This window comes from Peromyscus leucopus, chromosome 23 (assembly GCF_004664715.2).
Source record: "Peromyscus leucopus breed LL Stock chromosome 23, UCI_PerLeu_2.1, whole genome shotgun sequence".
Lineage (NCBI taxonomy): Eukaryota > Metazoa > Chordata > Mammalia > Rodentia > Cricetidae > Peromyscus > Peromyscus leucopus.
The window spans coordinates 27099368-27114028 of NC_051082.1; the positions used below are offsets into that span (position 1 = coordinate 27099368).

The window sequence follows — 14661 nt, forward strand, 5'->3', positions numbered from 1 at the left end:
ACAACTTTGGGCGGGAAGTTCTCTCCTTCTACCGTGTGAGTCTTGGGGATCAAACTCAGGTTGCCGGGCTTAGCAACAAGTGCCTTTATCTGCTGAGCCATCCCACCAGCCCTATTTATTTATTGAAAAGATCTTGGTTGGGGATTTAGTTCAGTGGTAGAGCGCTTGCCTAGCAAGAGCAAGGTCCTGGGTTTGGTCCTCAGCTCTGAAAAGATCTCATTATGTAGTCTAGGCTGGCCCAAACCACCATTCATTCTCTCTCTCTCTCTCTCTCTCTCTCTCTCTCTCTCTCTCTCTCTCTCTCTCTCAACAAGTTCTGATAGCCCAGAGTGGCCTCCAACTCCTCATGTACCTCAGGCTGTTCTGGAACTCTGACCTCCTGCCTCTAACTCCCAAGTACTGAGATTACAGGCTTTCACCTTCACACTCAGTTCTTATTTGATTTTCATGGGGTTTCTTTTCTCTTCATCTTCTTCTTCCACCTTTTTCTGAGACAAGATCTTGTTATATATAGCCTTGGCTAGCTTGGAACTCACTATATAGACCAGGCTGGAATTGAACTGATGTCTCAGGAATTCTGGGATTATCGATATCCACCCCCATGCCTGGCTTTTACATCATCTTTAAAAGTATTTGGCAGGGTGGTGGTGGCACATGCCTTTAGAAATATTATTTTATCCATATAGACTCTGAGTGTGTATTAGTGTGAGGCAAGGCAGTGGTCAGGACATTGACTGGGGAACACAGGAGACACTAACATACAGTCGAGAAGTTTCTGGAACCACCCAGGTGAAATGTGAACCTAGGTGCACCAAAAGCTGCCAACGGTGTGACTCAATGGTAGATCACTTGCCTAGAAGTCCCCAGTGAGAGGCTGGAAGCATGGCTTGGAGATAGAGTGCTTGCCTAATATTCAGAGGCCCTGGGTTCAGTGGCCAACCCTGAAAAAAGGAAGGAAGGAAGGAAGGAAGGAAGGAAGGAAGGAAGGAAGGAAGGAAGGAAGGAAGGAAAGCCAGCAACAAAAAAAAAACCCCTCACCTCAATCAGCCATATATTTCTACTCTAAAAGAGGCCTAGTAGAGCATCCGGGGAGACATCAAAGGGTGTTGAAAGGGTGACATGTAATACCGGGTACGGGTTTCTCCAGCAGCAATGCCCTGGGCTGCTGTAAGAGTCCCCGGTTGCTCAGTCCCCCAGTTGGCCTGGGCCAGCCCTACCCCGAGGTCGGTAGCATTCCCCGAACCTGCTGCTATGTTAGACTGGTTCCTTCCTGGCCACGTTTGTCCTGAGCACGGGATGAGTCAGACTCCACAAGAAGCACCTTTACCCAGAGAGCCGTCGTCATTGTCTTGGTGGCTCACGCACCGTTACTAATAATAGTAACAGTTGTAAAGATCAAGTCTCTCCTTCCTAGAGCACTCACTCTTGCCCTTAGGAACACCCAATTCTTATGTTCCTGTTACCCAAACCCGTAGGGGGCAGAGGTGGGATTCTTAATTTCAATACAGCCGACTCTTCTGTTCTTGGGATTTTTTTCGAGACAGTTACAAGCAGCTCAGGCTGGCCCCAAACTCTTTATGTAGCTAAGGCTGATTCTCCTGTTGCAATCTTCTCTGAGTGCTGGGACTTGATCCACTTTGCTTCGTTTATGCAGTGCTGGGGGCGGAACCCAAAGCTTCATGTACACTAGGTGAGCACTGAGTGAGATACATGTCCTGTCCTCTTTTTTATTTTTGAGACAGGTCTCACTCTGTAGCCTATGCTCTCCTGGACCTCGGTCTGTAACTGCCTAGGCTAGTCTCAGACTCTCCATCCTCCTGCCTCAGCCTCCTGTGTGTTGGGATGACAGGCATCAAGCACGGCGGCTGGTGGCCAGACTTCCAAACCTTGCTGCCTTGGCCTCATCCCCAGCCACTTCCCACCCTCCAGCAGGCAAGCCTTCAAATCTCAGTCGGGGACCCCACGGGCCAGCGGTGCCTCCATCAGCCTCGCCGTTTTCGGCTGACAAAGACGTGAGATCACAGGTGAAGAGGTCGGCAGCAGGAGGCTACACGAGGTGGCACACAGCCACGACCCCGCATTGACCCGAGAGCCCGAGTTCGGCTGCCAGGGGGATCGGCTGGGTCACGCAAGCACAAGCTGCCAAACTGAGCCCAGGGCTGGGCGGGGCTGTTTCGGGAGGGGAGGGGCGTGGCCCAGACCCTGGCGCAGGGCCTGGGGGCGGGGCTTCTCTGAGACGAGAAGAGGGGCGTGGCCCAGAAACGGAACCACCGAACTGTGCGCCGCCGGGCTCCGGGGCGTGCCTTTTTCCGAGGAGAGATGAGGGGCGTGGCCTAGGAGCGGAGAGCTCGGCTTAGGGGCGGGGCTTTCCGAGGAGAGTTAAGGGGCGTGACCCGCGGGGACCGTACCAAGAGCACGGATTTGGAAGGGGAGCCAAGGGAAGAAGGCCCGACTCTACAGCGCGCACGTGCGGCTCTTGTGGGCGGAGTCTCGGCGCTGCTGGCCACGCCCCACCCCCGCAGCCTTCGGGGCGGTGGTAGCGCCTCAGTGGTGCGGACTTGCGTCCGGTCCCAGTGCCACAGAGATCTGCCGGGCCGCGGGCGGTGTGTGAGCGGGTCGGTACCGAGGGGCGCAGGGTGAGTGAGGACTGGGGGACCTCGGGGGAGGCTCCGCGATTCCGGGTCACCTCCTGTCGTTGCGGTCATCAGGCTTGGGACTCCGGGGAGGGTTTTTAGGCCGGATCTCCACGCGTCTCACCCGGTACGGAAGGCGAGACTTCCCACCTCGGCCCTTCTCCCAGGGTGGTGTTTCCCACCACGACCTAACCTGTCGCGGGGCGTATGGAGGGTCGTCGTTTCCAGACGCCTCCCTATAGCTGCCTTCACCTGAGGGTCGGATCTTTGCATCTGCGGGTGGGGATCCGGTCCTCGAGACTCCTCTCTTGGGCAAAGCAACATTCCCTCTCCAAGCCTCAGTTTCCTCACCTGCACGACGGGACTTTGGGGGGCAGCAGATTATGAAAACCACTCACATTAGAATGAGCTCTGTGAGGGCGAATAGGACCCGGCAACAATCAGGTGGACTCAGCTGAGGTAGCCTGGGAGTCGCCCAGCGTGCATCCCTGGGATAGTCCCTCTTTCGGGACAGTGTCTGCGACACACCTTTGTGGAGCTCTCTTGAGCAGCAGTGACACCCTGAGCTCTTGGGAGCATCTGGGTGAAAGGTTGAGATCCCCTGGACGGCAGGAGCGGGGCATCTTTCCACGGTACTTGACCTGGATTGTTTTTTTTCCCCCACTCATTTTCTTTTCCCAAGACGATTCGGCATTGTGTAAGCCAGTGACCAGGACTGAGGATTTGGGGAACATTCCAGTGAAAGCGGCTGTGTGTTTGAAATCGACCCATAAAACTTGCACGGTTAGCTCCGAGCCGAGCCATGAAGGAGAATAATGGAAGCCCAAAGGGAGGCTTACTTAACTGGTGGGGGTGGCCCTGGGTTTGAGTCTTGCCATCTTGCCAGGATGCATAACTTTTTTGAGCTTCCAGTTTGTCTTTAGTGATCCAGCTGCCTCTCCTAGGGTTGACTTTTTGTTTTTTGGTGACAAGGTTTCATTATGCAGCCTAGGCTGGCCTGCACCTGCCCTTGAACTGATGGATGTCTCCTGTCTCCTGAGGACAGAAATTATAGGTGTGTGCCACCTGACCTGACCAGGGTTGTGACATTTTGAGAGCAAGAGATTGTCTTGGAGCTGTTCCAATACTCCAGAGGTTGAAGCAGAAGAATTGTTTGAATTCAAGGTCAGCAAGTTCCAAGTCAGCTGGGGCTGCATATTGAGACCCCCGTCTCAGTAAAACTGAAAAGAAGAGAGAGGCTGAGGTCCTGGCTAGTGGTATTGAGAACTGGGCTGTTTTTTTGTAAGCCAAGTGGTTATCTAACTGTGGAGATTTGTTCTTACTATACAGGGCAGTAATTCCTGGGAACTTTTGTAGCATTGGTTCATTAACCACACACAAACTCTACCCTCATATATCCCCCTTGAATTGGCTGCTAGTGGGAAAGCCCAGATAGTAAAACCAGGAAACTCGGAATGGTCCACCTTGGTTTTGTTGTTGTTAACAGTGGTCCTTTTAAAGTGTTTTTCACAGCCAGGTAGTGGTGGTGCATGCCTTTAATCTTCACATTCGGGAGGCAGAGGCAGGTGGATCTCTATAGTTCAAGGCCAACCAGATCTACAGATCTGAGTTGCAGGACAGCCAGGACTACACAGAGAAACCCTGTCTGGAAAAAAAAAAAAACAAAAAAAAAAAGTTTTTACTTTCTTTGAAGAGTGAATGGATCTTAACTTTTATACCTTCTGATACAGGAATTGGTTTCATTGAGCACATTGCTCAATCGTTATCAAAAAGTGGCCAGAAAACAGGCCTGCACTGGAGAGAATGGACTATTCTAGAATTACCCTCACATCTGGCACTTAAGAAAATAAGAAGTAGGTATAAGCTTCAGAAAATTCCAGAGTTGGACTTTGGTCCCTGGAAATCACAGGCTTGATGGCAGCCTGGATACCTCAGGTGAAGACATCCTGCAGTAGGAGTTTATAAACACCCATAGGAGATGGATGTCTGTAGCCTGATAAACCTGAAATTGTAGGACCATTCCACTCTGGGTTGTGGTTTTCTTAACTCCTTGAAAATCAGGATCTGCATCCATTAGGTAAGTCTCTGTGTACTTAGCAGATTTGACTATTTGAAAAGAACTGCCTGCCAAGAGCAAAACATTTACTTACTAAATCCATAGGCCATTTCAACATTGCCACTTTGAATCTAGTTGTTTGGAGATGGGGTCTCAGGAACCCCGGGCTGACCTTGAATCCCCAGTCCTCCTACCTCTGCCTCCTAAGTGCTGGGGTCATAGATGTATATCACCACCCCTGGCTCCAGCACCTAGTTCTTCGGGACTTTTTCCTCCTGTGTAAACCTTACACGGTTGCCATATCATTTCTCATCCCCAGAGGCCCAGCAGCATCCTTAGCTGGTGTGTGATCACTGCCCACACCAAGCCAGGCCTCTAGGCCTCAGCTGAGTGAGACATAACTTCCCTTGGTTTATTTTTTTTCTTTATTAGATTTTCATACAGGTATCTATTGTATATTGAGCATACTCTTTCCCATACATACCCATACATTTTAATGCTTTCTTTGCCCATTTACCGTGTGCTAGACAAGCACGATACCAACCTACTCAAGGCTTGAGGGCATGGTAAGATCTCATTTCAAAAAAAGAAAAAAAATAGGACCAATATCACAAAGCATGACTGAGTACATACTCTCTTGTATGTCTTACTGCATATTTTATTACAGTAAAAGAAACAAATAATTCATATCTTCTAGAGACAGAAAATAACCACTTCATAGGGTCAGTCTCCCACCCCCCTCCACATGCCTGTGTTGTTTGTTTTGTGACAAGGTCTTGCTAAGTAGGCCTGGCTGGTCCAGAACTACTTATATAACCAGACTGACCTCAAACTTGTAGCAATCCTCCTGCCTCATCCTCCCAAGTGTTGGGTTTACAGGGTGTCAGAGCCTCATTATTATTTATTTGGCATGGGCTCCTGGGCAGAACTCATCTTTCAGTACAGTTCTGCTGTTTGGCATTTGACAGGAGTGTGGACTCGCTGCAGTTGGTGCGGAAGCACTAGGTCAAAGGTCGCTTATCTGCTGGGACAAGCCATAGGTACACGCCAAGCTTTGATTTCATCATCGGTAGAGTTGAGGAAAGAATCCTTGTTCCATCAGTCTCCCCAATTAGCTCAGAAGCTTGCTTCATTTTTTATTTTAATTAGTTAGTTTTTCCTCATGCAGTGGATGGCCTTGAACTCCTGATCCTTCTGCCTCCATCTCCCACCGGTTAGGGTTGTTTTTTTTTTCTTCTTTCTTTTCTTTCTTTCTTTTTTTTTTTTTGGTTGTTGTTTGTTTTGTTTTGTTTTTCCAGATAGTGTTTCTCTGTGTAGCTTTGGAGCCTGTCCTGGATCTCACTCTGTAGACCAGGCTGGCCTTGAACTCACAGAGATCCACCTGCCTCTGCCTCCCGAGTGATGGGATTAAAAGGCGTGCGCCATCACTGCCCAGCCCATTTTTTTTTTTTTTTTTTTTTTTGAGACAGGGTGCTACTATTTAGGGCAGGCTGATCTGGGACTCAGGGTATAACTGAGGTTGGCCTGACCTGGCCATGCTTCTTCCCTCAGCCTCTCTACGGTTGGATTTATAGGCACACATCACCATGCCTGTAATATGAATCTTTCGGAGTCCGTGTCTCATTGACCTGAAGCTGGCTGATTTGGCTGGGATGGCTGGCCTGCAAATCCCAGGGATCCACCTGTCTCTGCCTCTCCAGCCCTGGGATTTACAAGTGCATGCCAACATGCAGGCTCTTTTTTTTTTTTTTAAAGCTAGGTTTTAGAAATTGAGGCACTTTACCAACTGAACTATCCCGCGCCCGTTGCTTTTTTGGTTAAAATTGTTTTAATTACATTTATTTATGGGGTGAGGGCGTATGCCAAGGTACATGTCATATGTACCATGTCAGAGGACAGCTCGGAGGAGTCAGTTTCTCCTCCTACCATGTGGGTCCCAGGGATCAAACTCGGGTCATTATTCATGGTGGCATGTGCCTTTACCCACTGGACCTTCTCACTTCCCTCTTTGATTTTTTTTTTTAAAGATTTATTTATTTCTTATGTATACAGTGTTCTGCCTGCATGTATGTCTACAGGCCAGAAGAGGGCACCAGATTTCATTACAGATGGTTGTGAGCCACCATGTGGTTGCTGGGGATTGAACTCAGGCCCTCTGGAAGAACAGCCAGTACTCTTAACCTCTGATCCATCCCTCCACCACCACCCCCCCCTTTGATTTTTTTGTTATGGAGCTATTCTGTAATCCAGGCAGGCCTGGAATTCACTCTGTAGCCCAAGCTGGCTTTGAACTCAACACAGTCCTCCTACTTCAGCCTTTCAATTGCTGGGAGGCCAGAAGAGGGCATCAGATTTCCTGGAACTAGAATTCAGGAGGTTGTGGACTACCTGGCATGGATTCTGGGAACCAGGCTTAGGCCTCTAGAAGAGCACAGTGCCTTTAATTGTTAAGCCATCTCTCCAGCCCCCTCACTGCCCCCCCCCCCTTTTAAAATTTAAATTTCATTCATTCTCGGAACATGGAAACACAAGAATTATGATTAGATAATCTGATGTTTTACTTTCTGTTTTATTATTGTCAGGCTACAGCAACTGCCTTTGCTCACTGGGCCTTCTTGCTTGCCCGCTTATTTCAGTTTTTTGTTTTGTTTTTCAGGATAGGGTTTCTCTTTGTAGCTTTGGTGCCTTTTGGATCTCACTCTGTAGACCAGGCTGGCATTGAACTCACAGAGATCCACCTGACTCTGCCTCCCAAGTGCTAGGATTAAAGGCGTGCGCCACCACTCCCCAGCTCTTATTTCAGTTTTAAGATCTGTCTTAGATGGAGGCCGATCTCAGAATTATCTTTTGATTGGCATGCTGGGGTCTGACATCTTTTGATCTCCTTTGTATAACACAGCTAAGAGAATTCTACATGGGATTTCCAGAAACTGAGCAGTTTCTGGAGATGTAGCTCAGGAAGTAGAGTGCTCATCTGGCAGGCATGAAGTCCTGGGTTCCATCCCCAGCACTGCATAAATGAGGCATAGTGATGCATGTCTGTAATCCAGGAGGTGGAGGTAGGCAGATCAGGAGTTCAAGACTATCCTCAGCAACATAGTAAGTTGGAGGGCTAGCCTGGACTGCATAAGGCCCTGTCTCACAAAAGGAGAGAAAGAAGTAAGGAAAAGGAAGAAAGGAAGATGTCTGAAGGATAAAGGATAATTAGATGGCACTCCAATCTATGGTACCTGGTCAGTGATCTGTCCTGAGAGTGGAGAGTTTGGCTTTTATCTGCCTGATTGTATAACAGGAAGAATAATAGACAAGGTGTGCTTTCTAAGGTGGAACTTACGTCATTTTATCTGTAAGTGAGACTTACAGGTGGTATTGAGTCATTTGACTTTATGTCCTCTGGTCATAGCGTCAGTGTCTGTGGCCTTTCTCTGCCTGACCCGTCCCCAGAGTTCAGTCTCCACATCATCTCTTCCTGGGATGGTTCATGTTCACAACACCGTGAACTTGGAAGACTTTGATCTCCACAGTGTGTATTGCGTACTGGGTCAATGTAAGGGTTCACAGGACACACAAACTCTCCGTAACCTTTCCAGCACACAACTGCAATGATTGAAGGGTCACCAGGGTTGGTTTTCAAAACAGCAAACAGAGATGAAGGCCCTCGGATAGACAGATTGTGTCAGCCAATTGTGCCCGGCTTCTCTGGGGTGGGGCTGAGGGAGGTGCACATTCCAAGCATCACAGAGTTGCCTGACCTGGGCTTTGCGGTCTGGTGAAGAAGGCTGTGTGTTGGCTTTGCCTAAGGGTTCGGCGCCTTTCTGATTGATTATAAAACCACAGTATCACTTGGACAGGTCACTGGGGGTTCCTTTATATAATGAATGCTATTTGAGGACTGGGAGTGTGGTTTAATGGAAGAGAGAGTGTTTGTCATGGGTTCACTCACTGGCATTTCACTTAGTGTGTGTGTGTGTGTGTGTGTATCTGCCATGGTATGTGTGTGGAAGCCAAAGGACATCTTGGTGAAGTTGGTGCTCCATTATGTAGATCCTGGGGATTGAACTCAGGTCTTCAGACTTAGCAGCAATCGCCTTTTCCCACTGACCCATCAGTATTCTTAGGGACTGGGGATGTCCCTCATCACTGGAGCACTTGCCTGCTGTGCGGAGGTCCTGGGGTTCCATCCCCAGTACCATAAAGATAAGTGAAGTTCTTGCAATATGATCTGGAGGTCACATAGTACTTGAGCGGCCATAAACTGCCACCAACATGGTCTCTGTTCCTGACAGCGGCCCTGCCATCCTTCTCTTCCTGGCTCCCAGAGCTCTCAGGGACAAATGGTACCTTCCCTTTTCCCTTTTATTCTGGGTCTGCAGCCGCCAGTACATCTTGTCTGGTTTTGGTCTTCAAATCTTTTTCTGTAATTGCATGGTCTTCACTAGCTGTTGTGGTCCTCAGATTGACCTTTTTTTTTTTTTTAAGTATTTTTATTTGTTATTATTAGTGTGGATGCATAGTGTGTGTGTGTGTGTGTTGTGTGTGTGTGTGTGTGTGAGTGTGTGTGAGTGTGAGTGAGTGTGTCACAGCACAGGTGTGGAGGAGAGAGGACATCTTGGTAGATTCAGATCTTTCCTCCCTCTTTACATGGATCCCAGGGATCGAACTCAGACTGCCGGACTTGCAAGCAAGCGCCTTTACTCACTGAGCTGTTCTGATGCCTACTCTTCTTTCTTCGAGACAGAACTTTGCCGTGTTCCAGGCTGGCCTGGAATTCCTAATTCTTCTCTGCTTTTCCCCACCTACTTCTCAAGATCTGTCCATGGTACCATTGCTAGATTGGTTTTTTTTTTCCCCTTATAGTTTTAAGCATTTATTTTTATTTTTATGTGTATCTGTGTTTTGCCTGCATGTATAGACGTGGAGCTCAAAGAGGGTATTGGATCCCTCGGAACTGGAGTTGTAGAGAGTTGTAAACCACCACATGGGTGCTGGGAAGAGGTCCCGAGTCCTGTACGAGTAGAGTGCACTCTCTTAACCACTGAGTCGTCTCTCTAGCCCCTATTAGACTGATCTTGAAGACTGGTTTGTTTTCTGTTTTTCTTTGTTATTTATTTATTAAGACAGAGTCTTATGTAGCCCAGGCTAGTCTTAAGCTTGCTCTGTGACCAAGGCTGTCTTTGAACTCTTGATCCTCCTGCCTTCACCTCATGGGTGCTGGGATTACAGGCACTTACCGCCATGCCTCACTCAAATGCTGCTCTTTCCCACCCCCTGCCCACTTTGCTTAAGAATTTTTGTAGAGGCAGAGGCAGGTGGACCTCTGAATTTAAGGCCAGCCTGGTCTACAAAGTGAGTTCCAGGACGGCCAGAGCTGTTACACAGAGAAACCCTGTCTCCAAAACCAAAACAAGAAAAGAATTTTTGTGTATGTGTTCTCAGGGAGGTACTGGTGTGTGTGGGGGTGAAATCAGGGATTCAGGTGCGCCAGTACATTTTCTACCTTTAAGTTCTCTACCTCCAGCTTTGTTCAAGAGTTTAAAACCATTCTCCTTATCTGTTGAGTACATGTTTTTCATCTGTGTTTACCTTTTATAAAGTAGTCAGTAACAGAAGGAGTAGAGCCACAGGCATGCAGCTCATTTCTGTAATCCTAGCCCTTGACTGGGGTGGGAGGGTGGCAAGTCTGAAGCAAGCCTGGGCTACATAGCGAGACAGGGTCTCATAAAAGAATCTGAGAACTTTCTACCCCAGTGGCAATATAGTTGGGATGGTGGGTGAGTTCAGTGAGCGCAGAGAACTCCGGTTATTTCTGTGGGGATAAGCCAGGGCCTGGAACAGTGCCAGGCATAAGATGATAGACACTCAGTTGATAATAACCTGATGAACAGGTGAGTAAATGAATGAGTGAATATGATTTCATGCTCCCAAGGATATTGCTGATCTTTGTCCTGTGTGTTACCGAGCCCAGATGTCCAATTAAGTGCTACCTGTATTTTTGGAAGATTGTTATTCTAAGGTACAGTAGCTATGAAATTTTATATTGATTGATTGATTGAGACAAGTGTCTCTGTGTACCCCTGGCTATCGTGGAACTCACTCAGTAGACGAGGCTGGATCTTAGAGATCAGCCTACCTCTGCCTCCAGAGTGTTGGGATTAAAGACGTGTGCCACCACTGCTCAGCTGTTTTTAATTTTTTATATTAAAATTGTGTGTGTGCATGTGTATGTATATGTGAGGGCGTCAGGTCCCCTGCAGCTGGAGTTACAGGTGGTTGTGAGCTACTGGATGTGGGTGCTGGGAACCGAACCCGGGTCCTCTGGAAGGGCAGCAAGTTCTCTTAACCGCCGAGCCTTTGTCAGAGTGCTTTATCACAACCATTAGAAAGTAACAATACACACGAAGCCTTGTTCTTCTGTGGCTTACTGGTTCGTAAGTTTATGGAACCTCACGTGCTCTTTCCAGCAAAACCAAGAGCTTAGCAGGACCTGAGAGGCCAGTCAGTTGTGCCAGATGAGAATCAAGAGAATCTCTTGGGCTGCAGAGATGGCTCAGCAGTTAAGAGCACTGACTGCTCTTCCAGAAGACTGGGTTCAATTCCCAGCAACTACATGACCGCTCACAACTGTCTGTAACTCCAGCTCCAGGGGTGGCAACACCCTCACACAGACGTACGTGCAGACAAAACTAATGCACATAATAAAAGTAAATCATTTAAAAGAGAGAGAGAGAGAAGCTATCGAGAGTGAGCACGGAACTCAGTGCAGAGCTTTCTAGGAGTCGAGACGAAGGAGTGTGGGGCGCAAGCTGACAGGACTGAAGGAAGCAGGTCTGTGGCCCAGTGTGCCTTTCCTGGATGTCAGGGTCATTGGCAAAGGCGGCTAGCACCAGCCCCGTGCTCAGTGTTCACAGAGCACGGCGTGCCTGCCGGGCAGACTCTGAGATGCTGGGATCGTGCTTATGTGAGAACAAGGCCAGCCGGATGAAAGGCAGTAAGGAGGCCAGAGTAGTGGTGAGAACGTTCCAGAGAACAAAGGGGTAGAGGGCTGGAGGGATGGCCCAGCAGTTAAGAGCATGTGCTGCTCTTCCAGAAGACCTGGGTTTAGTTCTCAGCACCCACACCCTTTGGCTCACAGCTCCAGAGGTTCCAGGGAGGCAGAGCCAGGCGGATCTCTGTGAGTTGGAGGCCAGCCTGGGCTACAGGAAAGGTGCAAAGCTACACAGAGAAACCCTGTCTCGGAAAAAAAAAAAAAAAAAAAAAAAACCAAACCAAAACAACAACAGCCGCTCTAAGGTAGAACTCTGGGGATGGGCGGAAGGGAGCAGAGGCAGAACGGTCCTTTGTGGCAAGCGGCTTCAGCTTGGGGATCTGCGGCATTGAGTGGGAAGAGATGCTTTGCCCCAGCTGGAGGTGGCCAGTCTCCGGGGGAGGCATTAGATGCTTAGTCCCTCCCACAGACAGCCCCTTGCCTCCCTGCCTCTACAGGAATGAGGCTCTAGTCCAGGATCCCCCCCCCCCCATCTTTCAAGACAGGGTTTCTCTTTGTAGTCCTGGTTGTCTTGGAACTCACTCTGTAGACCAGGCTGGCCTTGAACTCAGAGATCCGCCTGCCTCTGTCTCCCGAGTGCTGGGACTAAAGGCATGCGCCACCACTGCCACCTGGTGCTCTGCCTTCTTTTTGATTTTCTGTTTTGAAACAGGGTGTTAGTAAGTTGTCTAGGCTGGACTTGAACTGTGTAGAGCAAGCTAGTCTCGAACTCTCAGCCATTTTCCTGCATCATGGGATTTGAAGTGTGTATATATGGGTATTTTGTCTGCATATATGTTATAGGTCTGTGTACCACATGTGTGCAGTACCTGATGGGGCTAGAAGAGGGCAACTGGAGTTGGAAGATCATTGTGAGCTGCCATGTGGGTGCTGGGACTCGAACCTGGGTCCTCTGCAAGTGCTCTTAACCACTGAGCTGTATCTCTAGCTTCCCATCTTGTTTTTTCTTTTTTTTCATTTCCAATATTTTGATTAGTTTATTTTTTTATTATAGTTTATTTTTTTCCTTTTTTATTATTAAGAATTTTTTTATTCACTTTACATACCAACCATAGATCCCCCTTCTTCCCTCTTCCAATCCCCTAGCATTCCCCTCCCATTCCATCCCCATCCCCACATTTCCCAAGTCAAGGTCTCCCATGGGGAGTCACCAGAGCCTGGCACACTCAGCTGAGACAGGTCCAAGCCCCTCCCCGCTGCACCAAGGCTGTGCAAGGTGTCACACCCTAGGCACTGGGCTCCAAAAAGCCCGCCCATGCACCAGCGATGGATCCCGATCCCCCTGCCTGGAGGTCCCCCCAAATACTTCAAGCTAAACAACTGTCTCACATATCCATAGGGCCTAGTCCAGTCCCATGGGGGCTCCTCAGTTACTGGTCCACAGTTCATGGGTTTCCGCTAGTGTGGCTGGTCATCTCTGCGTGTTTTCCCTTCATGATCTCTATGTCCCCTGCCCACAGAATCTCTCCTCTCCCTCATTGACTGGATTCCCAGAGCTCAGCCTGGCTCCTGGCCGGCCACGGATCTCTGCATCTGTTTCCATCAGTAACTGGTTGAAGGCTCTATGATGACAGTTAGGGTATTCACTAATTCACTAATTCACTGGAGTAGACCAGTCCAGCCACCCTCTCAACCATTGCTCATAGTCCAAGGTGGGGTCATCCTTGTGGATTCCTGAGAACTTCCCCAGCACCCTGCCTCTTCCTGTTCTCATGATGTCTTCATTTATCATGGTATCTCTTTCCTTGCTCTCCCGCTTTGTCCCTGTTCCAGCTCGACCCTCCCATTTCCTTATGTTCTCATCCCCATTCTTTGCCCTCCATTACCCCCTGACTCCCAGTTTGCTCATGTAGATCTCATCTATTTCTCCTTTGCTGGGCTATCTGTGCGTCCCTCTTAGGGTTCTCCTTGTTCCTAGCTTCTCTGGAGCAGTGGGTTGGAGTCTGGTTATCCTTTGCCTTTAGTCAAGTATCCACTTCCTACATCTTGTTTTCTTGACACATGGTTTCTCATTGGCCTGGGGCTTACCACTGGGGTTAAACCAGCTGACCAATGCGATCTAGGGATCCTCCAGCCTCTAACTCCCGCTCCAAGGGATCTCACAGCCTCTTCTGGCCTCCTGAACACCTGAACTCACACACATACACATACACATAGTTGAACATAAAATAAATGGTTTTAAAATACTGCTTTAAAATGGAGAGTGCCAGCTGAACACGCTGTACCCGGGTCCTGGGGGGATGGGGCTCAGGTCAGGTCCTCATGTTTACAAGGCAGGCAGTCCCTGACTGAGCCTCCCCAGCCCCAACTCTTTAATCAGATTTAGTGTTACCCTTACAGGAACTTGCATAATATCAGTTTCTTTCCATTTCTCATCAAGCTTTCCTGATGTTCACATCTTACATAACCACGCTAAAATGATCCAGAGCCGGAAGTAGCGTTGGTACAGAGTGATTAACTAAGCCAGACACTGGCAGACTCCTTTGTGAAGGGCCAGATAGTACATTCTCGAATCGTGTGAGCTGCAGTGTCTGACAGCTGAGCAACTGTTGTTTTATTTAGCAAGAAGGCAGCCGTAGGCGGCATGTGAGTGAATGGGTATGGCTGTGCTCTCCATAAAAGTATTTGAGCAAGTAGGCAGTGGGCTTTGAGCACAGGCCAGACCCTGCTAATGCCTGGATGCCCTGTTAGAATGACACCCCCTTCTCAGCTCGGACTCTGCTGTGACCGCTAATCTTGACTGTCCACTCTAGGATACCCGGGAGATGGGCCTCTGGATATGCCTGTGGGGATTATCTTAATTATGTCATTGATGTGGGAAGACCCATCTTGACTGTGGGTGAGCCTGTTCCATCATGAACTAAATAAAATGGAGAAAGGGGGCTGGAGAGATGGCTTACTGGTTAAGAGTATTTACTGCTCTTGCA

General features: G+C 48.8%; 1 protein-coding gene across 1 annotated transcript in view; it reads left to right on the plus strand.

Moving 5' to 3' along the window:
* Positions 1 to 2534: 2534 nt before the first annotated feature.
* The window catches only part of LOC114710307 (NADPH--cytochrome P450 reductase), a 48324-nt gene continuing 36197 nt past the window's right edge, over positions 2535 to 14661 (plus strand). Inside the window, exon 1 of the mRNA XM_028894410.2 lies at positions 2535 to 2636. The gene's annotated coding sequence lies outside the window, so the exon portion shown is untranslated. The remainder of the gene's footprint in view (positions 2637 to 14661) is intronic.